This window comes from Lasioglossum baleicum, chromosome 1, assembly GCF_051020765.1.
Source record: "Lasioglossum baleicum chromosome 1, iyLasBale1, whole genome shotgun sequence".
Taxonomy (NCBI): Eukaryota; Metazoa; Arthropoda; class Insecta; order Hymenoptera; family Halictidae; genus Lasioglossum; species Lasioglossum baleicum.
This window is the reverse complement of record NC_134929.1, coordinates 4,612,429-4,637,484: the sequence shown is the minus strand read 5'-3', so window position 1 is coordinate 4,637,484 and position 25,056 is coordinate 4,612,429. Positions and strand designations below refer to the sequence as shown.

The 25,056-nt window shown below is 45.7% G+C and overlaps 1 long non-coding RNA gene across 2 annotated transcripts; it reads right to left on the bottom strand.

The window, feature by feature from the left end:
- Nucleotides 1-21,580: 21,580 nt before the first annotated feature.
- On the bottom strand, nucleotides 21,581-23,179 carry LOC143212265 (uncharacterized). Of its 2 annotated transcripts, XR_013009662.1 has the most exons (4): nucleotides 22,590-23,179; nucleotides 22,421-22,507; nucleotides 22,083-22,338; nucleotides 21,581-22,000 (listed from the first exon to the last, which is right to left on the bottom strand). It is a non-coding gene; the product is annotated as an uncharacterized LOC143212265 (long non-coding RNA). The 2 variants fall into 2 exon arrangements; XR_013009661.1 differs by having other exon boundaries at nucleotides 22,421-23,179.
- Nucleotides 23,180-25,056: the final 1,877 nt, after the last annotated feature.

The following is a 25,056-nucleotide window of genomic DNA, read 5'->3' as shown; positions in this document are numbered from 1 at the left end:
AAAAAATGAAAAACCTCAAAAGAATTGGAAATGTGCAAATTTTCTCGAAAATATGAATACATGCTATTCTACTGTGCGGTTCCTTGGTAAAGTATGTAGCGGCCATGGGCACGTACCATAAAACATCTGGCTTGCAAATGGTCAGGACGGTTTGCGAGGCAAGCAGCAATAAAGCTATTTTTGAGAAAGCCGTTTTTAACGCGTACAATTTAGATGTTGTAGACAATGTATGTCCCGTTCGGTAGAATCTTTCGTTGACGGCCTCAATAGCAAATGCTGATATCGTAAACCCCGAGTTTCCGAAGGGTCGCGCCGACCGAGGTCCGAGGGGCCCATGCAAGGCCACGGTAAGTACCTCGCCGACCTGGAGGAAATACCGCTATATCATAAAAACCCTAACGGTCACTTTCTGCATCCCCGAAAAAGCGCGCCTCGGGCGCAAGGATGGTGGGAGTGTCCTAAACGAGAAAACTGCCTGATTGGAGGCAATTGTTATCAACTGCCCAATCAGTGCAGTTTAGTGTTTAGAATCCGCCTTTCGGAAAAAGGATAAAAAGGCGTACCGAAGACAGAGTCGGGGAGAAGCTACAGAGAGACTTGTAGAAGCAACGACTACGATTGAATAAAGAGACCTTCCCGCGAACTTGTTTCTATTCTCATTTCGAACACGACCATCCAAGCTTCTTCAAGTACTATAACAGGCAGTGCCGCGGGTGTATATTACGTAATTTTTATCGTTATTACATTGAAAAAAGCAATTGTTTGTCCTAAGAAATGCGATGTAAGAGGAAGAAAAATTGTATTGCAATTGCACCATTTTTAATAAAAATGAATTTATATCTATCATTAATAAATATATTAATTTATATTTATAAATTTTTATTCGCTGGGCTTTACGAATAAATTTTCATTCACTGGGTTATTCGAATAAAATTTTATTCGTAATTTTTATTTGCGGCCGAGGACTCACGTTTTTGAACAACTTTTTCCTTTTCCAATATAGGGAGGGTCTCTTTTAGTTTTCGAGATACATATTCGCATTTTCGCGCGCGTATGCGTTATTCTTATAAATTATATATTTAGTTTTTTAATATTGTTTAAATATTTACAATCTTTCAATTGAGTATTAAAAAATGTACCAAAAGGTTCCTTTGAGATTTTGTATTATATTAATTTAGAGCACATTAGATTTGATATGACGGTCGCGCGACCTTAAGTGCATAAATATGTTGTCACGTCGTTTCTCGTTTCTTAGCGAAACGATAGCGACTCCGGGTATTTACAAGCGATACCGCCGGGCCACGTTCGGCCGCGCGAAACGTGGTCCACCCGGGACAAAAATTGTACGCAGGCTCGTCGTCTCTCGAGATCTCTTACGTAAAGTTCGGGCGCCAGGCACAGAAGATGCCACGCTAAATTCGCTATTAAACACGACGAGAGACACCCATACGAGCCCGCGACAATCGATATTACGCGAAGATGAGATACGAATGGTCGCAGGATTCTACGCGGGTGGAACACGAGGCATTCCCCGCGGCGGGAAGGTTTCTCACGCAATAACGACTCAGAGATTCGGCTAACACAACTTTATTCGGTCGACGATGATTACAGAACGGCTGCCGACAACGACCGGCAGCGTTTTGAGGTTAGCCGGCGCGTGACAGGTGGTCGGCGACGGCGATCCGTCGCACGCGCGATTTGACCGTCTACGGTCCTTCTCTTTACGCTCTGAATCCGGCAGCAACGTGATTTTAACGTCGGCGTTCACGATCTTCGCGTTCTACGCCCGAATTCGGATGGAATACGCGTTATTATAAGCTTCTCGTCGGCAGAACAAGTTGCGGAAATACGACGAGAGCACGTGGCGGCGTCGCACCGTGGGACGACTCGAGGTTCGAATACTAACGACAATGACGCGCGGATCCTCGAAAACATAATAGTGCCCGATGCTCGCAATTCCTCCTTCGCCGCGCGTAGCGAGGTCAAGTCTACACGCGGGTCCTCGCCATCCCACCTCTAGCACGGGCACCCGCGAAATATATTCCCCGCGCGTCTATTACACACCGGGTTCTCGCCCCTCGCGGATTACTTCGAATCCGTCTCGAATACCGGCAGCTACGAAATCAGATCGGTGTTTCTACGACGCGATCGCGGACACGACACACTACCGAGCCAACGCGAGAAAGATCACTTTATCGAAATGAGAACTGGCGAAAGCTTACCCAGGGCAACGATCGTTGTTCGCCTCGCTCGTCCCTCGTCTCCGGCAGCGTTTCTTCGTGAGATTACAAAAGACTTAGAATTACGCAATCGTACAAATTCTACTCGCGACTTTCGGTATCTCGAGCCAACGAAGAAGTGATCCTTCGCTGCGTGTCTCGGGAACGCGGAAGAGAAGCGTCCCCCCCTTGCCGCTCTGATCCCCCCGCACGCAGTTCGACCTATCGCGGATAGATTTTCGGACAGGGCCTAGCCCTGCGTGACGGTCCCTGGCACTCGGCGATTTGGTGGTTCTCCGGCAGCGTCGCGTAGGTATTGGCTGCTTCCCGCAGAGGTGGTCGACAGGAGCCAATCCGGCAGCGATCCGGTTTCTCTCCGGATGAGGCGACGGCAAGACGGCTGAGATTCCTTGCTTGGCATCGTCCGTCCTTGTCGGCGCCTCCAGGTTGATTTTCCTGTGCCCCGTCGATTCCTCTTTCCTCTCGGTGTTGTAATTGTCGCCGGCGCCGGTCTCTGTGCCTTCCTCGGCGGGAGAGGTGCTTCGGGTCCCCCCTGGGGCCCGACTACGGTCCTGCAGATACGCGTCGCGCAATTGGCGCGACGCTCAAAAATATTAGAACTCGCCCATGGGTCTCGTTCGCACTCAGGGCGAGCGCTCGCCACGGCGCCTCTCGCGTATTAGGCTGCCAGAGGGCGACCCGGTCTTCCGATAAACGGCATAGGGTGACGTTGGCAAAACTGCCACGTCACAACTCCTCCCCCCCTGGGAGAGACCGGGTCATACCCGTGGGAAGCCTCTGCCAGTTCTCTGGTAGGCTCGGTAACGAACGCTCGACCTCGGTCGTTCCTCGGTATTTCGACAAACACAATACCCGTGCACCATTACCCAGACGATAACAGAAACAAATACTTACGCTCACATGTACAGTGTTTCGGTCGAGGCCTCCTATTCTACTGGCAGCTACCTGAAACGCTCGCTTAATATCGCTAAAGTCACGTAAACGGTTCGAGGTGGGGTTCGGGCACAGAAATGACAAAAGAGTATATATCGCCTCCTAACCGGCAGCTATTGTCCCATTTATTTTCACCCCGGGCCATTCTTGGGGTTTACAGAATAATGTAACGTATTAAGTATCTTATAATCAGTGAAAAGGAACAAAAAAAATCAGTCTTTCTATTCTCGTTAACGTACTAACTTAAACGTAACAGCAACACCCATCATCCGGCATCACCATGGGTTGTGGGGACCCCCCACCTTCCATCTTGGTCCGCACAGGGGGCACGACTTGACGGAGAACCCGGGACGTCCGCAGCGAAAGCAGTAATCGCTTCGGGGGTTAGTGCAGTTTCGCTGCCGGTGCTCCTTGGAGCCGCAACTCCAACACCCTTCTTGTCGGGCTTTCAGATCGTCCTCGGTGTAGCGCCTGCCCGGACCGGCCTTGCGCTGCCATGCAGTGGGTGGCTCCCTGCTCTCTCTGGCCACTGGCTGGCTCCCTTTCCGGCAGCTTGGTCCTTCCCCCTTTTGTTCCGCGGTGGGTACAAACCACTCTAGCGTCGGTACTTTAGCGCCCTTTTCGTACACCCACACTGGTGTGGCACCTTCGGGCCTTCCGGCAGCTTTTCCCGGCCTCTCTCCGGAGGTACTAGGTTTTACTTCCTCCTTCTTCGGTGTTTTGGAGGCTGTTATGCTTGCTTCTCGCATCGAGGCCCTCGCTTTTTTCAGCCGTAGCCGGGCCAGCCCGTGTCGATGCACCCAGGCGAAATCGTTGTCTCCTTCTGGCTGGTGCTCCTTCTCCCTCGGCCCTGGCTCTCTCCCGGCATTACTGTTCGAGCCTGCAGCCTTCACGGACGCGGCGGCCTCCTCGGGATCGATGGTTGTCGAGGGTGTGTTTGTCCCTTCCATAGTTGCCTCTTCCGGCAACATTGCTCCTGCACCTGGGGGTCAACCGGCAGGTCCTCGACCCCCTCGAGGGTGGACTCCAGGTCCTCCATCACCTGCACCTCCCCTTGGTCCGATTCCGGCCTCTCCTCGGCCGACCGGTAGATCGAAGTCTCGGTTTCGTTCCCGTCCGGCAGCTGACTTCGTGGCGTCTGGGTGGCCACGGTTCGCTGGTGGCCCTTCGCCAGGTACCCTTGCAGCAGTCCTCTTACTGCTTTCCAATCGTCGGAGCCGTGAATTCTTTCCAGGGCGGCGCACAGCTCCCCGATCGGCGTCATGGTTCCGGCAGCGTTCGGTGTTGCAGTAGCCCCCTCCATCCGGCAGCGGTTCTTGTAAACACTGTAGGGAAATCTCAAACATTCAGCTACTTGTTTCTGGTGCGTATGATGGACGGTACGCTTTAAGATCGCTGACGTGCGCTTTCCCCAAATCTCTGCCGTCTTCGGTCGACAACCCGTATACCACCGATGATAACTTTCGCGTTATCACGACGGGACCGGTGTATTTGGGGGCTAATTTCGCTGCGACGTGCTGTGCCGCAGATGAAAGGATTCTTTGTCTTTTCATTACTTTATCCCCGACCTCGATTTCTACATTCCTATGCTTTTCGTTATAATAACGCGCCTGATTATTATACGCATCCTCCAGATTTTCTACAACCCAACTGCGTAACGTTTGCAGTTGGGCAACCCTGCCTTTCCACTGTTCTGTGGATTCGACATCTATTTCTAGCGGCGGCTCGCTGCTCGCCCGCAAGCATTTCGCTGGCCTCGGCTCTCGCCCGAAATTTAAAAATGCTGGAGAAGTCTTTAGAACCGAATGATGCGCCGTGTTGTACGCGAATCTGAATTTATCTAAGTGGACATCCCATTCTCGGTGATCCCTCCCGATGTACGCCACCATCATGGTTTTTAAGATTCGATTGACTCTTTCCACGGGGTTTGCCTGCGGGTGGTACGGAGGGGTCGTAGTAATCCGAATACCATATTCTCTCGCTAACTCTTGCAAACATTTGTTTGCAAATTCCGTCCCGTTATCGGTGAGGAGCACATCCGGTGTTCCCCACCTCGAAAAAATGAGGCTTTCGAGGGCCTCCGCGATTTTAGGACCGGTCGCTCTTCGGAGTGGGGCGCACTCAATCCATTTCGTAAATAAGTCCTGCATCACGAGGAGGTATCCATGACCGGACTTGCTAGGAGGGAATGGTCCCATGATATCGGCAGCGACTACTGACCAGGGCATGTCGATACGGCGCCGACCCATCAACCCCGAAGGGAGCGCCTGCTCCACCTTCGTCAGCTGGCAAGTGGTACAGCGTCTTACGTATTCCGCCGTTGTTCGGTACATGCCCGGCCAGTAGTATCTGGTCGCGACGCGGTGGTATGTCTTCTCGATACCTAAATGTCCGGCTTGGGGACCATCATGTGCCTCCTGCAAGATCTCGGTCCTGCGCTCCTCGGGGACCACCAATTTCCACTCGTCCCCATCTCGACCTAAGGTCTCCGCGATCAGGGGGTCGGTTCTCCGGCAAAATAATTCCCCATTCCGAATCGACCAGTTCTTACATTTCTGGGGGTTTCCCTCTACCTCCGCGAACTTGCTCTCGTACCACCTCGCTCGCGAGAGTGCATCCGGCACTCGGTTGAGGGCACCCTGCTGGTATACGACCTCGAAGTCGTATTCGAGGAGTTGTAGAGCCCATCGCGCCAACCTCCTCGAGGGGTTTTGTAATTTGCGCAGCCACCGTAAGCTATTGTGATCCGTGATCACCGTGAATTTATACCCCTCCAGATACGGCCTAAATTTCTGTACCGCCCAGACTATCGCTAAGCATTCCAACTCCGTGGCCGAATACTTTCTTTCCGGCAGCGTAAGAGCGCGACTCGCGAATGCAATTACTTTCTCAGTACCGTCGATCTCCTGTGTCAGCACAGCGCCTAACCCGACAGTACTCGCGTCGGTTTGTACCGTAAATGGTATTTCGAAGTCCGGACAGGATAGTGTCGGTGCGGTAGCTATCATTTCGCGGAGGGTTTCGAAGGCGGATTGCTGTCCGTCCTTCCAAACCCACTCGCAATCCTTCCGAAGCAGTTGGTTTAACGGCTCCGCAAGTGTAGCGAATCCCGGGATGAACCTCCTATACCAGGAAGCCATCCCTAAGAAACGCCGCACTTGCTTCACGTTCTTCGGGGCTGGGTATGACACAATCGGTTGGATTTTATCCGGATCGACCGTTAAGCCTTCTCTGCTGACAACAAAACCCAGATAACGTACCTCAGCGCGGCAAAACTCGCATTTTTCTAGGTTAATTATCAAACCGGCAGCTTTTATTCGGTCTAACACGCGTTTCAACCAGACTAGGTGTTCCTCGAACGTTTTTGTGACGATGATTACGTCATCTAAATAAGAAAACGCGTGGGGTTCCATCTCAGGCCCAATCAGACGGTCTAGTAATCGTTGAAATGTAGCCGGGGCTCCTGTCAGCCCATACGGCATTCTACGGAAATGAAAAAGACCTTTACCCGGCACCGTAAACGCGGTTATCTCGCGACTGTTCGATTCCAACGGGATCTGAAAGTAGGCCTGACTGAGATCGAGGGTCGAGATGTATTTTGCGGATCGCAGTTTATCCAATATCTGAGTCATGAGCGGTAAGGGGTACGCGTCTTTCCTCGAAACCTCGTTCACCTTTCTAAAGTCCAAACAGAAACGATATTTCCCGTTGGGCTTCTTAACCATGACTATTGGGCTTGACCAGCCACTCTGTGACGGCTGTATTATGCCGTCCGCCAGTAAGGTGTCAACTTCGGCGTAAATTGCCTCCTGAATCTTCGGAGAGACGGCATAATAGCGCTGTTTAATGGGTGGGTGACCGTCCACGTCTATTCGGTGGCTGATCAAGTCGGTCAATCCCTTGATCTTTTTAAACTCCGGCAGCTCGGTCTCGAGGAATTTCGTTAACTGATCTTGTTCCGCATCACTCAAGATCTGTAACCCACAACATACGGCGGCTGGCGAAGCGTCATCGAAGGGAAATTTCTCATCCGGGTGAGACGCAAAATACCAGATTGCCTTATGAAACTCCGCAACAATCCCGAAGAGTGCAATCGAATCCGTACCCAAAAGGAGAGGGGTCACGAGATGATCCAATACGCGCGCCGAGATCCGGTGTTCCTTCCTCCCGATTTTCAATACGAAATGGGCCCGCTCGACTGCTCGATCGATTGTCCCCGTGGCGAGTAGGAAGTAACAGGGTTTTCCTGTATTTTCCATGGAAATTACCCCGTCTCCTACCCGATCTATTACGTCTCGACTCACGAAAGTGATAGATGAACCCGAATCCACTAAGGCGCGAACCGGCAGCGTTCCTATCAGTGTTTCGACAGTTAATAGTGGCGGTCTCTTTTCTCCGAATGGTAATACTCGGGCCGATACTAATTCCGGCGGAGTCCCTCTGGCCCCTTCGAGTAACTCCTCCCCCCGTTTCCCGCTGACCTTTCGCATTTCCGGCAGTTCTGTCTGGTTATGCCCGGCGCTCCACACCCGTAGCAATGTATTTGCGGGGCTTCCCGGCAATCCCGCGACCTATGTCCTATCTTCCGACAGTTCCAGCACTCGAACGACGAATCCCCGGTGGCGCGTTGTCTGTCGCGCGTCGGTTCTGTTCGCCGCTCGGTGTTCGCGGTTTCTCCCGGTTTCCCGGGTGGGGTTCTATACGATTGGTCCCTCGACTCTGACCGGTAGCCCGATTCCCTTCGCCCGGCAGCTGAAAAATTTTTCGCGCACGGCGCTAAAGAGTCCCGTTTACCCGGTCCGAGACGGGATTTTCCGTATTCGGGGTTGGGTGATCGGTTACTCGTTTCGCCACTTCCGGCAGCTATCGCGTTTGCGTATTCGAATTGCACGTTCCTCCCTCTCCCCGGTTGTTTATGAGAGGCGTGGCGGTTGGGGTCATACGCGAATATCGGATGGGCCATCTCTGATGGCTTCGGATTACGTTTTAATTTCTGACTATCGGATTCGCGTTCAGCCACTATTAACGCCTTCTCCAGCTGAGGGAATCTGGTGATATTGGCTAACGAAATCGCGTTTCTAATGAGCGGCTTCGCTCCCCAGTATGTCCGATTCACCTTCTTATCCTCCGGCCACGGTGGTACTAATCTATCGAACATCCCTCCCATGCTAGTGAGGTAGTCGCGGACGGGTTCATGTTCCCCTTGCGAACGATCTTTAATGTTTCGCGTTAAGGTGTCCTGGTATTCCGGGTCGCCGAAATAATCCCAGAACTCGTGTACGAACTCGGTCCACGTATCTATTTCCGCGGCCCTCCTCTTGTACCAGTGTAATGCCGTACTCTCCAAACAAACGGTCAGGCAGCGGAGCAAATATCTATCCGGGATGTTGCTATTTCTCCGGTGATCCTCGAGGCGTTCGAGGAAGGCTGCAGAGTCTTCCCCGGGCGCCCCGGAAAATTTTGTACGCCACCGCCGCATGACCTCCGTTAACGGAGTCCCCCGGCAATACATTTCCCCGCTGATACCCGGGGAGGGTTGCGTCGAGGTTCTAGGGAAAGTTTCCGGCCTCCGTTCTTCGGTATCCCGCGGAGGGGAATACGAGGGTTGAGGTGTTTTTCTATCGAAGAGCGGTACCGGTAGATTGAAGTTGCGCGGTGGCGACCTCCCCTCCTCGGCCCGCTCCAAGTCCGAGGTTATCGCGTCCGGATTATCATCCCCGTTCGCGCCATCCTCGTTCTGGGAAAAGTGGTCGTATTCGTCCCCCTCCGGTCGGCCCGGATCCAACATGGTTTCCCGGCAGCGCAAAACCCTTGACCGTTCGACTTCCTAATCTCGTCCTAATCTGCCCCGGCAATAAACACGGCCTGTTTATTGAGGGTCGTACTCGGGCGAGATAATCCCTCTCGAAGGTCTCGCTTCCCAACGCGCGAACAAAAGGAACCCGGTCTCGACCGCGTCTCGCTAACAACACGCGCTTCCAAAAAAAATTCTCGAATTCCGATAGTACTACACCGGGTGGCCTAAATGCTTTCCTATCCCGGCAGCGTGAATGTATTTTCTCGACAATTCGCAACTTCTCCAGCAATTCTCACAAAACCGTACCGATGTAACTCGCAAAAGTCTATCGCAAATCTAAATTGGTGATCGTTCAACGATCTCGCTAATGAACGTTTCTGCCCGGCAGCTTTCCAAACCCGCAGCAAAATATCGTTCCGCAAATAATTTTATCACCCTTAGGTGATCGCAAAGGGCCGCTCCTTTCGGCAGCTAGTAGCCCGTCTCCCAAAATAATTATTATCTGGTGAGCGTAAGATTTTCTAACGATGATCACAAAACGACACGTGACGTTACTTTCTACGACGGCACAGCTCCCTAATACGCCCCGTCCATCACCACAGTTTATATCGGGTTCCTCCGTAACAGAGGAACCACACACAAAAAAAAATATACACAAAATCCAACAATAATTTTCAAATGTTTACATAATATGGGGTCTCCTCTGTGCTATACTGGGGTCCGAACGCGTCGGAGCCGCAGTCCCAAAAAAAAATTTTCAATAAATTAAGACCGACCACGACATAAATATTACCAAAAACGAATAAATGGATCACACGAAATAAATTAGATATCACAGAAACCAAAACTAGATTCTAATGAGGAGAATAGCGAGAAAGTCAGAGAGGGTCGAATCAGCAAGTAGGAGAAGGAGAGAAAAGAAAAGTAGAGGAAACGAAAGAGAAGAGTGAGAAGAGAACAGAAGTATGGAATGAGAAAGAGAGAGAAGCAGTAGAGAAAGTAAAGACGAGTAGTCGCTATTCTCACCCGAAAATTCAAAATTATTTACAATTTATATTTACAATTTAAACACGAATGTACGAGAGAAAAAAATTTTACAATAATAAATAAAGACAATGACCCGAATAAATAAATAACAAGAACAAATACGGAAGAATAAATATCAAAGGTAGAGAAATAATCGAACGACCAATAAATAAATAGCACGGGGAAGACCGAATTAATCAAAATGTCAGCTAATAATTGAAGTCAAAATTGTTCATTTACACACCGAACATCATGGAATCTACTAGAACCCTCTCACCGAAGTCGCATGCCCAATCTCCTCTTACAGAGAACAGTTTACCATTCTCCTTGAGCAGAATTGCGCATGAGACAACTGATCGCGTTGCTAGTTAATCTCAGCTCGATGTGCGTTCCACAGCAAAATTACACAGCAAAAAAAAATATTTCAGGTATCATATAATAAATGAATTCAATCGAATAATCAGAGGCAATAATACACAATCAAAACCGGCAGCTGTATTTGCAATCAATTTCGGAAATTTACATCCGAAATTAAATTCAATCACTACCACAACAAATCAAATAAATTCCAGTGAGGACAAGGTAACATAAGAAATGTGCTCGCTTCGTTGGCTCTGCGAAGGTCGTAACCATTTCACGGTCGGAACGGGTGTTTGTTTTTCGACGCCTGTACGGCCTCGCTCGCGTACCGACTTTGTTCGTTCGACGAGAAGCAAATTGAAAAAGTCGAATATTACGTGAGAGCCTCGCGTCGTTCCGCGTATCTCTTTTCGAAACAGCCCTTTTACAAGTCGCTCTTTCAGCGAGAGGTCCCTGTTCGGGCGCCAAATTTGTCACGTCGTTTCTCGTTTCTTAGCGAAACGATAGCGACTCCGGGTATTTACAAGCGATACCGCCGGGCCACGTTCGGCCGCGCGAAACGTGGTCCACCCGGGACAAAAATTGTACGCAGGCTCGTCGTCTCTCGAGATCTCTTACGTAAAGTTCGGGCGCCAGGCACAGAAGATGCCACGCTAAATTCGCTATTAAACACGACGAGAGACACCCATACGAGCCCGCGACAATCGATATTACGCGAAGATGAGATACGAATGGTCGCAGGATTCTACGCGGGTGGAACACGAGGCATTCCCCGCGGCGGGAAGGTTTCTCACGCAATAACGACTCAGAGATTCGGCTAACACAACTTTATTCGGTCGACGATGATTACAGAACGGCTGCCGACAACGACCGGCAGCGTTTTGAGGTTAGCCGGCGCGTGACAGGTGGTCGGCGACGGCGATCCGTCGCACGCGCGATTTGACCGTCTACGGTCCTTCTCTTTACGCTCTGAATCCGGCAGCAACGTGATTTTAACGTCGGCGTTCACGATCTTCGCGTTCTACGCCCGAATTCGGATGGAATACGCGTTATTATAAGCTTCTCGTCGGCAGAACAAGTTGCGGAAATACGACGAGAGCACGTGGCGGCGTCGCACCGTGGGACGACTCGAGGTTCGAATACTAACGACAATGACGCGCGGATCCTCGAAAACATAATAGTGCCCGATGCTCGCAATTCCTCCTTCGCCGCGCGTAGCGAGGTCAAGTCTACACGCGGGTCCTCGCCATCCCACCTCTAGCACGGGCACCCGCGAAATATATTCCCCGCGCGTCTATTACACACCGGGTTCTCGCCCCTCGCGGATTACTTCGAATCCGTCTCGAATACCGGCAGCTACGAAATCAGATCGGTGTTTCTACGACGCGATCGCGGACACGACACACTACCGAGCCAACGCGAGAAAGATCACTTTATCGAAATGAGAACTGGCGAAAGCTTACCCAGGGCAACGATCGTTGTTCGCCTCGCTCGTCCCTCGTCTCCGGCAGCGTTTCTTCGTGAGATTACAAAAGACTTAGAATTACGCAATCGTACAAATTCTACTCGCGACTTTCGGTATCTCGAGCCAACGAAGAAGTGATCCTTCGCTGCGTGTCTCGGGAACGCGGAAGAGAAGCGTCCCCCCCTTGCCGCTCTGATCCCCCCGCACGCAGTTCGACCTATCGCGGATAGATTTTCGGACAGGGCCTAGCCCTGCGTGACGGTCCCTGGCGCTCGGCGATTCGGTGGTTCTCCGGCAGCGTCGCGTAGGTATTGGCTGCTTCCCGCAGAGGTGGTCGACAGGAGCCAATCCGGCAGCGATCCGGTTTCTCTCCGGATGAGGCGACGGCAAGACGGCTGAGATTCCTTGCTTGGCATCGTCCGTCCTTGTCGGCGCCTCCAGGTTGATTTTCCTGTGCCCCGTCGATTCCTCTTTCCTCTCGGTGTTGTAATTGTCGCCGGCGCCGGTCTCTGTGCCTTCCTCGGCGGGAGAGGTGCTTCGGGTCCCCCCTGGGGCCCGACTACGGTCCTGCAGATACGCGTCGCGCAATTGGCGCGACGCTCAAAAATATTAGAACTCGCCCATGGGTCTCGTTCGCACCCAGGGCGAGCGCTCGCCACGGCGAATCTCGCGTATTAGGCTGCCAGAGGGTGACCCGGTCTTCCGATAAACGGCATAGGGTGACGTTGGCAAAACTGCCACGTCACAATGTATACACAAATCTTATACATACATACTCGAAAAACTGTGCGCTGCTACGAATTGGCCATGCCTGCCCTAGCGAGCGTGTGCGAAAGAGTGAGAGCGCGAGTACGTGAGAGAGAAAGCGACGAAGGTGCGACGATCTGTGCGGTATGTTTTACATATGTTGTGTTGTGACGATCGGCCTATACATTATACATACAATGCGAGGTAGGTCGCGGCCGCGAGTCAGGGCCACAGCGAATCCTCGATCTTGACCATATGATCAGCCTACTTCGTCATTGCTCCCTACATGTACAGAAAAAAAACTTTGCCACCAACAGGATTCGAACCCCAGTCTATCTGTCCGTAGTCCAACGCATTAACCGCTTTGCCAACTGGCAATATTAAAAGGGCTACGAACATTCTGGCATATGTACAGTGACTTGGAAAAATATTCGGACGCTCTAAACAAGACGATAACTTTTTTGATATTGTACTATACGATTTGAACTCTTTTGGGAAGCTGGAGCAATTAGCTTTCTACAGGATGCGAAAGATTTTATTTTCAAAAATAGCAATTGATCGAAATTGTAGAAAAAATTATAAATAAAAGTGAATTTTACCATTTTTTTATGTGGGTCTATATCGAAAATAGAAAAAGTATGTTTTGTAGATCTGTGTCAATTATATGCACTGTGAAAGTTTCATCGAGATTGGTTGATCCAGGAAAAAACGACAGGCATTGGAGAAAGAAAGATGCAAAAATTATTAGATATACATATGTAGGCCGAAAAATCGTGAAAATCTGCAATTAAACGAAAACGCGCGGTTTCCGTCGTGTCTGAACGGGCTCTAATTCTTCGATCGAAGTCCTTGGTCGCCTGTGCTATCGAACGCTGCGCCGCACTGTGGGGTATTTGATCCGAAAAAGTGGAAAAAATTCGATTTCTAAATTTTTGCGTATGGCATGTTCGTTGTTCATTGTTCGTTGTAGTTAAAGGTCTGAAGAATAAGGCTGCAATATTATTTTTTCTATTTGTACACCCGTGAACTAGTAAACTTCATCGAAAGTCGAGAGATTTTAAGGCGCGCTTGGCGTTCTTAAACTCTCTAAGACAGCGTCTGTTCATTGGCTATTTTCAAGTGTTTGAAGGAAAATTCTGTAAATTCTTGTATTACAAAAGTTGTTCAGGTAGGTATACAGAGCACTTTCGCATAGATTTTATTTTGTTATCATCTAAATTAGTATAGTTATTAATATTTGAATATTACCAATCATTCTGTTAGCTTTTCAAAAATTACAAAACTTTATTGACAATTTTGTTATAGTATAAAGCTTTATTGAGTGCTCTTTTTGGTGTCATTACATTCGGTAAAGATTTGTGATTATAAGCCCATAAATTTTGATTCCGGATATGTCCGGATTCAAATTTTATAGCTAATTTAGTATTAAGCGTTGAGCAGCGTTTCGCGTACGCCTGCATGTTCGGCTACGATTGCTACGGCTGGTCTGGATTGGAAAATCGTGACCCATTTTGTTATAACTTTAGAACCAGTAGAGATATTGCAATGAAATTTTCACTAAAATTATTTAAAAAATAGCAATTTTTAACTATAGGTAAATAAAATTTTTTTTGCATTTACATCATTTCAATATAATTTATGTGTAAAAATAATTCTTTTCAGCTTTTCGGTGCAAATATTCCACTATCGCCACGGTCTTTCATGGGTTCTCGATAATCTGAGGAAAAAATGTTTCGAACAAAAGAGGAACAGTATTTAGTCGTCTACAAATTTCAATATGTAAAAGTTAAAAAAAATTTTTTTTTTCAAAAAATTGAGGTAAATTTTATTTTTTAAATACTAAAATGTATTTTGGATTTCATAATGTCGTAGCTGATCTTAAGACGAATCCAACGATATATAATATTATAACCTTGAACCTATAAAGAACGCTACAATAGTTTTTTCCACTTTTTCGGGTCAAATACCCCACAGTGCGCCGTGTCATAGAGCGGCACTGATTGATCTCGGCTCGGGTATATCGGTGTGAACACCACAATATTGACTCGAGTGAATCGAATGCTCAAACTTCTTAATTTTAATGATCGGTTTATGGGACTTTTACTAGCTTATTCCTGGCATTTCTCTGATTAAAATGATACCAAACACGATATAATTTCAACTTTATTTAGTGGTTTAATCGACAATGAAAGTTTCGGACGCAACGAAGAACAGCGTATGGGACATTCTTTGAACTGTGCCGGCGAAGCACAGTGGTCTGGTAGCTCGCTTTTTGTGGCCAAAACTATTGTAGCGTTATTTCAAGGTTTAATGTTATATTATTATAGGTCGTTGGATTCGTCTTGATACCAGTTAGAATATTATGACGTAAAAAATGTATGTTAATATTTAAAACATTGAGGTGACCTTCATTTTTGATAAAAAAAAGAGATTTTTCTTTAACTTTTTGTATTAAAGTTTGTAGAAAAGTGAATACTGATTAACTCTCGTTGGAAACATTTTTTTGTCAGATCATCGGAAATATTTGAAAAGTCTTGTTAACAATTCTCACACTGCATACTATTGTCTAGAAATCGCGGAAAAGTAGCTGGGATTGAATTCTTCATAGGAATTATGTATACGAAATCTAGTAATGAGAGGTTTTCGGGGTCTCTGACTGGCGCAGAGAAAATATATACATATGTTGTACATACATTGTAATTCCAAGCTGCTACGCAAGATTCAAGTGGAACTGCGTATCCAGGCGTCGAATAACCGCGGGCCCGTATTTGTTAAAATCCGTTTATAGTTCAAGATTGTAGTTAAACTTTATACATAAATTCTCTATAAACGCGAAAATCTTTCAACGATAAACGCGAAAAAAATACAAACGCGACGCGGAGAGTCGCAGTCGTCGCACAGTTCAAACGCGCCCGTGAGTCATCATAACGTTACACCACAGTCAAACTTCTTCATTTTCCATGATTCTGTTATGGGATTTTCACTACCTTATTTCTGGCATTTTTCTGATTAGAATGATACCAAACACGATATAATTTGAACAGAATTTAGTGGTTTAATTGACGGTATGTACTGTCACGTCGTTTATCGTTTCTTGGCGAAACGATAGCGACTCCGGGTATTTACAAGCGATACCGCCGGGCCACGTTCGGCCGCGCGAAACGTGGTCCACCCGGGACAAAAATTGTACGCAGGCTCGTCGTCTCTCAAGATATCTTACGTGAAGCTCGGGCGCCAGGCACAGAAGGTGCCACGCGAAATCCGCTAATAATCACCGCGAGAGAGAGAGGGAGACCGACATACGAGCCTGCGACAATCGAAATTACGCGAAGATTTTCACGAATGGTCGCAGGATTCTACGCGGGTCGAACACGAGGCATTCCCCGCGGCGGGAAGGTTTCCCACGCAATAAACACTCTCGTACTATCTTGGTTAACACAATTTATTGTTTCGATGTTATAATGACGCAGCCGGCAGCTACCGGCAGCGTTTTGAGGTTAACCGGCGCGTAACAGGTGTTCGGCAACGAGAGCTCGTCGTACGCGCGCTTCGACCTTTCCTGGTCCGTTTCTGTTCGCTACGAATCCGGCAGCAACGTGATTTTATTGTCGGCGTTCACGATTTTCGCGTTCTACGCCCGAATTCGGATGGAATACGCGTTATCATTAGCTTCTCGTCGGCGGAACAAGTCGCGGAAATACGACGAGAGCACGTGGCGGCGTCGCACCGTGGGACGACTCGAGGTTCGAATTTAAACGATCAAGATACGCGGATCCTCGAAAAGAAATGGCGCCTAGCACTCGAAAAACCTCCTTCACCTCGTATAGCGAGGTCAACTATACTCGGATCCTCGCTAACCGACCTCTGGCACTAGCACCCGCGAAATTCCTCGCGTTCTTGATATCCGACGGATTCTCGCCGTTCGCGGATTACTTCGAACCCGTCTCGAACACCGGCAGCTACGAATTCCCGTCGGTGCTTCTACAACGCGATCGCGGACACGACACACTACCGAGCCAACGCGAGAAGAATCACTTTAACGAAAAGAGAACTGGCAAAAGCTTACCCAGGGTAACGGTTGATGTTCGCTTCCTCGTCCCTCGTTTCCGGCAGCTTTTCTTAGCACGATTTACAACACTAATCGATTATACAATGGTTCAGATTCTACGCACGACTACTCTATATTCGAGCCAACGAAGAAGTGATCCTTCGCGGCGTCTCTCGGGAACGCGGAAGAGAAGCGTCCCCCCCTTGCCGCTCTAATCCCCCCGCACGCAGTTCGACCTATCGCGGATAGATTTTCGGACAGGGCCTAGCCCTGCGTGACGGTCCCTGGCGCTCGGCGATTCGGTGGCTCTCCGGCAGCGACGCGTGTGTATTGGCTGCTTCCCGCAGAGGTGATCGACGGGAGCCAATCCGGTAGCGATCCGGTAGCGATCCGGTATCTCTCCGGATGAGGCGCCGGCAAGACAGCTGAGATTCCTTGCTTGGCATCGTCCGTCCTTGTCGGCGCCTCCAGGTTGATTTTCCTGTGCCACGTCGATTCCTCTTTCCTCGCGGTGTTGCAATTGTCGCCGGCGCCGGTCTCTGTGCCTTCCTCGGCGGGAGAGGTGCTTCGGGTCCCCCCTCGGGGCCCGACTACGGTCCTGCAGATACGCGTCACGCAATTGGCGCGACGCTCAAAAATATTAGAACTCGCCCTTGGGTCTCGTTCGCACCCAGGGCGAGCGCTCGCCACGGCGCCTCTCGTGTATTAGGCTGCCAGAGGGTGACCCGGTCTTCCGATAAACGCATCGGGTGGCGTTGGCAAAACTGCCACGTCACAGTACATATGAAGTGACTTTAGAACATAAGAGTATGTATAGCGAGTGAAAAAGAAAGAGAAATTGCGATCTCGACGCTAGGCAAAGATTAAAAAACGAGAAAAATTACTTTATAAAATATGCTGAACTGTTTTATATTTTTATTATTTAACGTTCGGTTTCGCAAATATAAAGACGCGATGAACTATGACCGATCATGTCGCAAAACCGAACACCGTGTCAAGTCACGCGCGTCGCTCGCTCCATTACAATTTTTTGATAAGAAACAAAATTAAATAAATCTTAAATAAATCTTAAGCACATTACTTAAAACAGTTGAAAAACTACAAAAAGTGTGCCTTTTCCTGACGGATGCAAACGCTCCAATTCGATAGGTTTCCTTCGATGGTATTTAAACTGTAGAGGTTTAAATGACGATGGACGTTTCGGGCGCAAGGAAGGATAGCGCGTATAGAAAAGAAAGAGACGCGGAGAGTCGCAGTCGCCGGCACAGTTCAAAGGCCCGCGCGTGGTCTCGCTTTACACGCGCTGTCCTTCTCTACGTTCAGCTCGCCTCCTAGAAGTTAGCCCCCCACTTGTTGAATTAAACAATTTCAACAGTTGTGCTGAATTGTGCTATGTTTGTGCTATATTGTGCTCGAATATTATAACTATAATATGAAAAATAAGATGAAAAAATGAGAAAAACGATTTTTTGAGTAGCCCCCCACTTTTCATTTTTTTCAGTTTTCTCAATTGTGCTAAGTTGTGCTAAGTTGTGCTAAGATTGTGCTCAAGTATTACTTTAAAAAAATTATAAATAAAAAAGTTATGGTGAAAAAACGTTTTCGACATCTAATTAACGTTTAAGTAAGAAACAGTTATCCAAACAGCATATAATCATATATCTGAGTTGTGCTAGCCTAGCACAAGTCAGCACAACTTTTAATTTCCCCAGCTCAACGATATAAAGGGCACTTTACTCTTGTGCGCTGCCCTTCGCGCTAAGGTACTTTTACCATTTTTGGTCTTTCTGGTCATCCGAACATAGTAATATTGCATATCTGAGTTGTGCTAGCCTAGCACAAGTCAGCACAACTTTTAATTTCCCCAGCACAACGATATAAAGGGCACTTTACTCTTGTGCGCTGCCCTTCGCGCTAAGGTACTGTACCATTTTTGGTCTTTCCGGTCATCCGACAAGCATAATATTGTATATCTGAGTTGTGCTAGCCTAGCACAAGTCAGCACAACTTTTAATTTCTCCAGCACAACGATATAAAGGGCACTTTACTCTTGTGCGCTGCCCTTCGCGCTAAGGTACTTTTACCATTTTTGGTCTTTCTGGTCATCCGAACATAGTAATATTGCATATCTGAGTTGTGCTAGCCTAGCACAAGTCAGCACAACTTTTAATTTCCCCAGCACAACGATATAAAGGGCACTTTACTCTTGTGCGCTGCCCTTCGCGCTAAGGTACTTTTACCATTTTTGGTCTTTCTGGTCATCCGAACATAGTAATATTGCATATCTGAGTTGTGCTAGCCTAGCACAAGTCAGCACAACTTTTAATTTCCCCAGCACAACGATATAAAGGGCACTTTACTCTTGTGCGCTGCCCTTCGCGCTAAGGTACTTTTACCATTTTTGGTCTTTCTGGTCATCCGAACATAGTAATATTGCATATCTGAGTTGTGCTAGCCTAGCACAAGTCAGCACAACTTTTAATTTCCCCAGCACAACGATATAAAGGGCACTTTACTCTTGTGCGCTGCCCTTCGCGCTAAGGTACTTTTACCATTTTTGGTCTTTCTGGTCATCCGAACATAGTAATATTGCATATCTGAGTTGTGCTAGCCTAGCACAAGTCAGCACAACTTTTAATTTCCCCAGCACAACGATATAAAGGGCACTTTACTCTTGTGCGCTGCCCTTCGCGCTAAGGTACTGTACCATTTTTGGTCTTTCCGGTCATCCGACAAGCATAATATTGTATATCTGAGTTGTGCTAGCCTAGCACAAGTCAGCACAACTTTTAATTTCTCCAGCACAACGATATAAAGGGCACTTTACTCTTGTGCGCTGCCCTTCGCGCTAAGGTACTTTTACCATTTTTGGTCTTTCTGGTCATCCGAACATAGTAATATTGCATATCTGAGTTGTGCTAGCCTAGCACAAGTCAGCACAACTTTTAATTTCCCCAGCACAACGATATAAAGGGCACTTTACTCTTGTGCGCTGCCCTTCGCGCTAAGGTACTTTTACCATTTTTGGTCTTTCTGGTCATCCGAACATAGTAATATTGCATATCTGAGTTGTGCTAGCCTAGCACAAGTCAGCACAACTTTTAATTTCCCCAGCACAACGATATAAAGGGCACTTTACTCTTGTGCGCTGCCCTTCGCGCTAAGGTACTTTTACCATTTTTGGTCTTTCTGGTCATCCGAACATAGTAATATTGCATATCTGAGTTGTGCTAGCCTAGCACAAGTCAGCACAACTTTTAATTTCCCCAGCACAACGATATAAAGGGCACTTTACTCTTGTGCGCTGCCCTTCGCGCTAAGGTACTTTTACCATTTTTGGTCTTTCTGGTCATCCGAACATAGTAATATTGCATATCTGAGTTGTGCTAGCCTAGCACAAGTCAGCACAACTTTTAATTTCCCCAGCACAACGATATAAAGGGCACTTTACTCTTGTGCGCTGCCCTTCGCGCTAAGGTACTGTACCATTTTTGGTCTTTCCGGTCATCCGACAAGCATAATATTGTATATCTGAGTTGTGCTAGCCTAGCACAAGTCAGCACAACTTTTAATTTCTCCAGCACAACGATATAAAGGGCACTTTACTCTTGTGCGCTGCCCTTCGCGCTAAGGTACTTTTACCATTTTTGGTCTTTCTGGTCATCCGAACATAGTAATATTGCATATCTGAGTTGTGCTAGCCTAGCACAAGTCAGCACAACTTTTAATTTCCCCAGCACAACGATATAAAGGGCACTTTACTCTTGTGCGCTGCCCTTCGCGCTAAGGTACTTTTACCATTTTTGGTCTTTCTGGTCATCCGAACATAGTAATATTGCATATCTGAGTTGTGCTAGCCTAGCACAAGTCAGCACAACTTTTAATTTCCCCAGCACAACGATATAAAGGGCACTTTACTCTTGTCTGCATTAGAAGGACTTTCCTTTGAGCAATGATCCTATGAATTAGTATCATTATTGGAGTGTTTGGGAGAACTGTAGTCGTGGTTTTGAATTGCCGGATGTCACGAAAGAAAGATGTAGGAAGGGTATATGAAGTATGGAAAAAGGACAGTCTAGAATGTAACGGGAAACTGAGTGTATGTTGTATAAATATGTTCTTAATAAATGGTATGTGCAAGATGATAGTGGCAATGGTGAAGTAAATGAGATTATACTGGACAATGTACACTTGTGAAGACGACTAAGGTACGTGACACGTAATTACGGGTGTTTAGCTCACAGTAGAAACGTAATGATCTGTCGATCATGATAGACAGACGATAGTGCCGCGGTCGATTTACGCAGGCCTATTGATACATGTGTACTTACCATTGTGGATTATCGGTTTCGGAAAGAATTAAAAGTGGTAATTTTGAATTTGTTCGAGAAGGAGATAGCACCGTGCGTTCGTTAGGACGATCGGTGAGTTGTGCATAGGGAAACTCGGGGAGATAATTGAAATTTTGGCCTTTTATGTGTGTGTGACTTATACAGAATATTTTAATACACTATAGCAATAGTAATGTTTCTTTTCCAAATCGGTAATACAAATAGATTAGATTATTTTACTTATGTAAAAGTATACAATAGCAGGAATACATATAACGTAATAACATAAATACATATAACGGCACATAAATAATGCAAATATATGAGCATGTGGTATATATATTTGTAATGTATTATTTAATACTATTATTAATATTATTTTTCATAACATCATTATTTTGAATTTTAATTTATATACATTATATAATTTATATATATTAGTTATATTACAGAGCATAGGTATATGAGCCCTATTAAATGTTGTCTTCAGTCGTCTAGTTCTCTGCAGGTACTTCGAAACTGAAAAGAAGTTGTACTATCAATATGCATGGAAATGTTAAATATTATATTAGAGATTATAGCTATTTTTTTTTTTTTTTTTTTTTAATTGTTTTACGTGCAGGGTGTAAAATCTTTATGACATGCCCCGGGATCATCGCAACCCCCGGGTGTGTGGGGACTCCCCCGCCTGCGCCCACGAACTTAATCAGGTGGCGCGTGCATTGGCCTCTGGTGCGCTTGTGCTTAGTAGTGCAATACACAGGTCACACGGGGTATACCCGCACTAAATCTCATCCTACACGGGACTCCAAATGTGGCGAGAAGAGGTGGCCGGAACTACCCAGGGCTTTTCCATCGGCCTGGGTGTAGGTATATGAACTTCTTTGAAACGTTGGCTTCAGTCATCTAATTCTCCTCGGCTACCTCAAAACTGTAAGAAGTTGTAATATCAATATGCATGTGAAAGTTAAATGTTATATTAGAAAGTATAGGTATATGAGCTCTTTTCAAAAGTTGTCTTCTGTCCTCTATTTCTCCTCGGCTATCTCGAAACTGTAAGAATTTGTAATATTAATATGCATGTAAAAGTTAAATGAAATGTAATATGATTTGGATATTGAAACCCAACTCCTACCTTTACACTCTTCCACGCTTGCTGTATAATTCATTTTTTTTTAACAAGTTGTCTTCTGTCCTCTATTTCTCCTCGGCTATCTCGAAACTGTAAGAATTTGTAATATTAATATGCATGTAAAAGTTAAATGAAATGTAATATGATTTGGATATTGAAACCCAACTCCTACCTTTACACTCTTCCACGCTTGCTGTATAATTCATTTTTTTTTAACAAGTTGTCTTCTGTCCTCTATTTCTCCTCGGCTATCTCGAAACTGTAAGAACTTGTAATATTAATATGCATGTAAAAGTTAAATGAAATATAATATGATTTGGATATTGATACCCAACTCCTACCTTTACACTCTTCCACGCTTGCTGTATAATTCATTTTTTTTGAACAAGTTGTCTTCTGTCCTCTATTTCTCCTCGGCTATCTCGAAACTGTAAGAATTTGTAATATTAATATGCATGTAAAAGTTAAATGAAATATAATATGATTTGGATATTGAAACCCAACTCTTACCTTTACACTCTTACACGCTTGCTGTTTAATTTATTTTGATGTACAGACAAGCTACTGGATTCACAGTATTTTCTCCGCTAACTGCTTGACATTTTTTTAATAAATCGTTGAATAGAATCCATTTATCTCCATAAATGGCATAAGCGGTGTAATGGCCTACTGATGTTGCTCTGGTTCCACCGCTGTAGTGTATAATTCCAACCAAGGAGAATGACGTAGTTCCAATCTTAATGTTTCTTGGAAATGTTTTCAATTCTATTTTTGCATTTCTATCACCAATGCATTCCAGAAGTAAATGAGAATTAAAATTCAGGTTCACATTGACGTCGTCTCTACATTTTTTGCAGGTTTTGTAGTTACAATTTATATATTCTTGAATCGCCTGCGCAATAGCACGGTATCCATGCGATTCAATCGTTTCAAAGTCGAGGTTTATCAGTGTTATATTTCTTGTTTTTGTTGTTTTGCAATTATTGCATTCTTTCTGCAATGTACAACTTGAATCATCCTTTAGAAGGTGCTCGCACAATATGCACACATTCGAAATTGCATCTATCGTGGTAACATTGTACTTCTTTTTAGTGACAAAATGTCCAATTTTTCTTAAGATTGATGCTCGTTGTCGATAAATTGACTTAACTGTACCTTTATTTATAAAATTTTTAATAAATATAAATGTTTCTGTTGTAGCATTCTGTATAGTGTCGTAGAATGCTTCGTGCATGCATGCAGCAGCAAATAATTGGACAACACTATCGAACCCGCACGTGTTTAATACAACGACTCTATTTTCTCCATCATTAAAAGATTCGCAAATGTTTCCATTCTGTAACATTGCGATGTCAATTTTTTTTCTCTTGCAAACTCCTGCAAAATCGGGCCGAGGTTGGAGGTAACTTCTTTTATAAGTTTTCTTGTCGTTTTTATTTCGCCAATTGTGTTCATGACTTAAATCAGAGTGTTCATTTTCTGATGTTTCGTTCGTAAATATGGTATCGCATTCTTTATTGATATTTGCGTCAGTAATTTCGTTCAGTGCCGAAATTCTACGTGTTTGTGCAGTTTCTTCAATAATATTTGTATCTCGGGTTTCGATAAAATGAATTTCATTTTCTTCATTCTTCTTTTCCATTTCGTTTTCTATATTTTTAGTTTCATTTTCACATGTAGGTAATTGTTCCGCTGCTGTTAATTTTGCACGTCCAGAAAATGATTGTAAGTGCAATGTTACAAATTTATCGATGCGCATCGGACGTGTAGTATTTTTGAACAGCCGATGTTTACAGTCGTTGAATTCGGCCTCCACTGCGGAAGATGTTGCAGTTGATGTTCCATAAGTAAAAATGGGCTCCATAATTTTCGAATATAGCGGGAAATATAACAACAACGCTATTATTCGCTTCCCTATTCCTATGGCATAATATGGGTTCACATTCTGTCCCGGATTTTTCAATGCATTATTTTTTGCCATTGTTACGCATTCAGCAGAGAAATTTTTCCACCATGCATTAATATTGGAGGCGCTCTTCGTTTCTTCCATTTCCGTATCAGATTCATGAAAATCATCTATTCTATGTTCCGTCTCTTCTTCATCTTCAATGATTTCACGCGGAACTATATTCTGGGTAACAACTTTCTGTAATGTTTTAAAACATTTCCCTGCATAAGACGGATTATTATTTGTAGTGTTCCTGAACATTTCACTGTTTGAAAGAACAATAGCACATTTTGTTACTTCCTGGAATTCTGTGAAGTCTGTGATTTTCGTCAGAAATGCCATAACTGTTATGTAAAATATGCGCACTTGAGGATGAACACCTTTTAATTCTTTCCATTTTGCAACCATGTGGATAAAATGAGAAACGTCTAAGCGCAAAAATGTAGATGGCAGATTTTTCGTTTCTTCACTTAAACATACGAAACACTGTGACAAGTAGTGTTCCAAATTTCTGCATTGTCCAAATGCTCTAACGATAGCTCCTATCAAAGCTCGATCAAAATCACAAACTACTTGTTTTGGTAATGGAAAATTTGATTTGTGTGCCATACCAATTCGTATTATTTCTAGCAGCCAAAAATGTATCGTGTTCGTATTTTGTGAGGCGCTCAACATTTGAAATACTGGCATATGTGAGGTTTTAGTTTTGGTGACAACTTGATATAAATATATGTGGGAAGATAATTCTCCTGATGGGTTTTTAAATTTTTTTATCAAAGAACCAGTTCCGTCTATACAGATATATTTCGAATTTTGAACGAAAATTGAAGCTTGTTCCGGTGTCCAATAGTGCACATAAAATGGATCTAATCCAATGGCGTGTATTTGCCCTGCATGCTGATTGTACTTCATGACTTGTAAATTATGAAGCGGATCTGAAGCTGTAATCGCTAGACTGATCTTCTCGCGTTCTTGTTTCGCTTTTGACAATATTTGATTTTTAGGTAAATGCGCTGGTTCTGGATCACC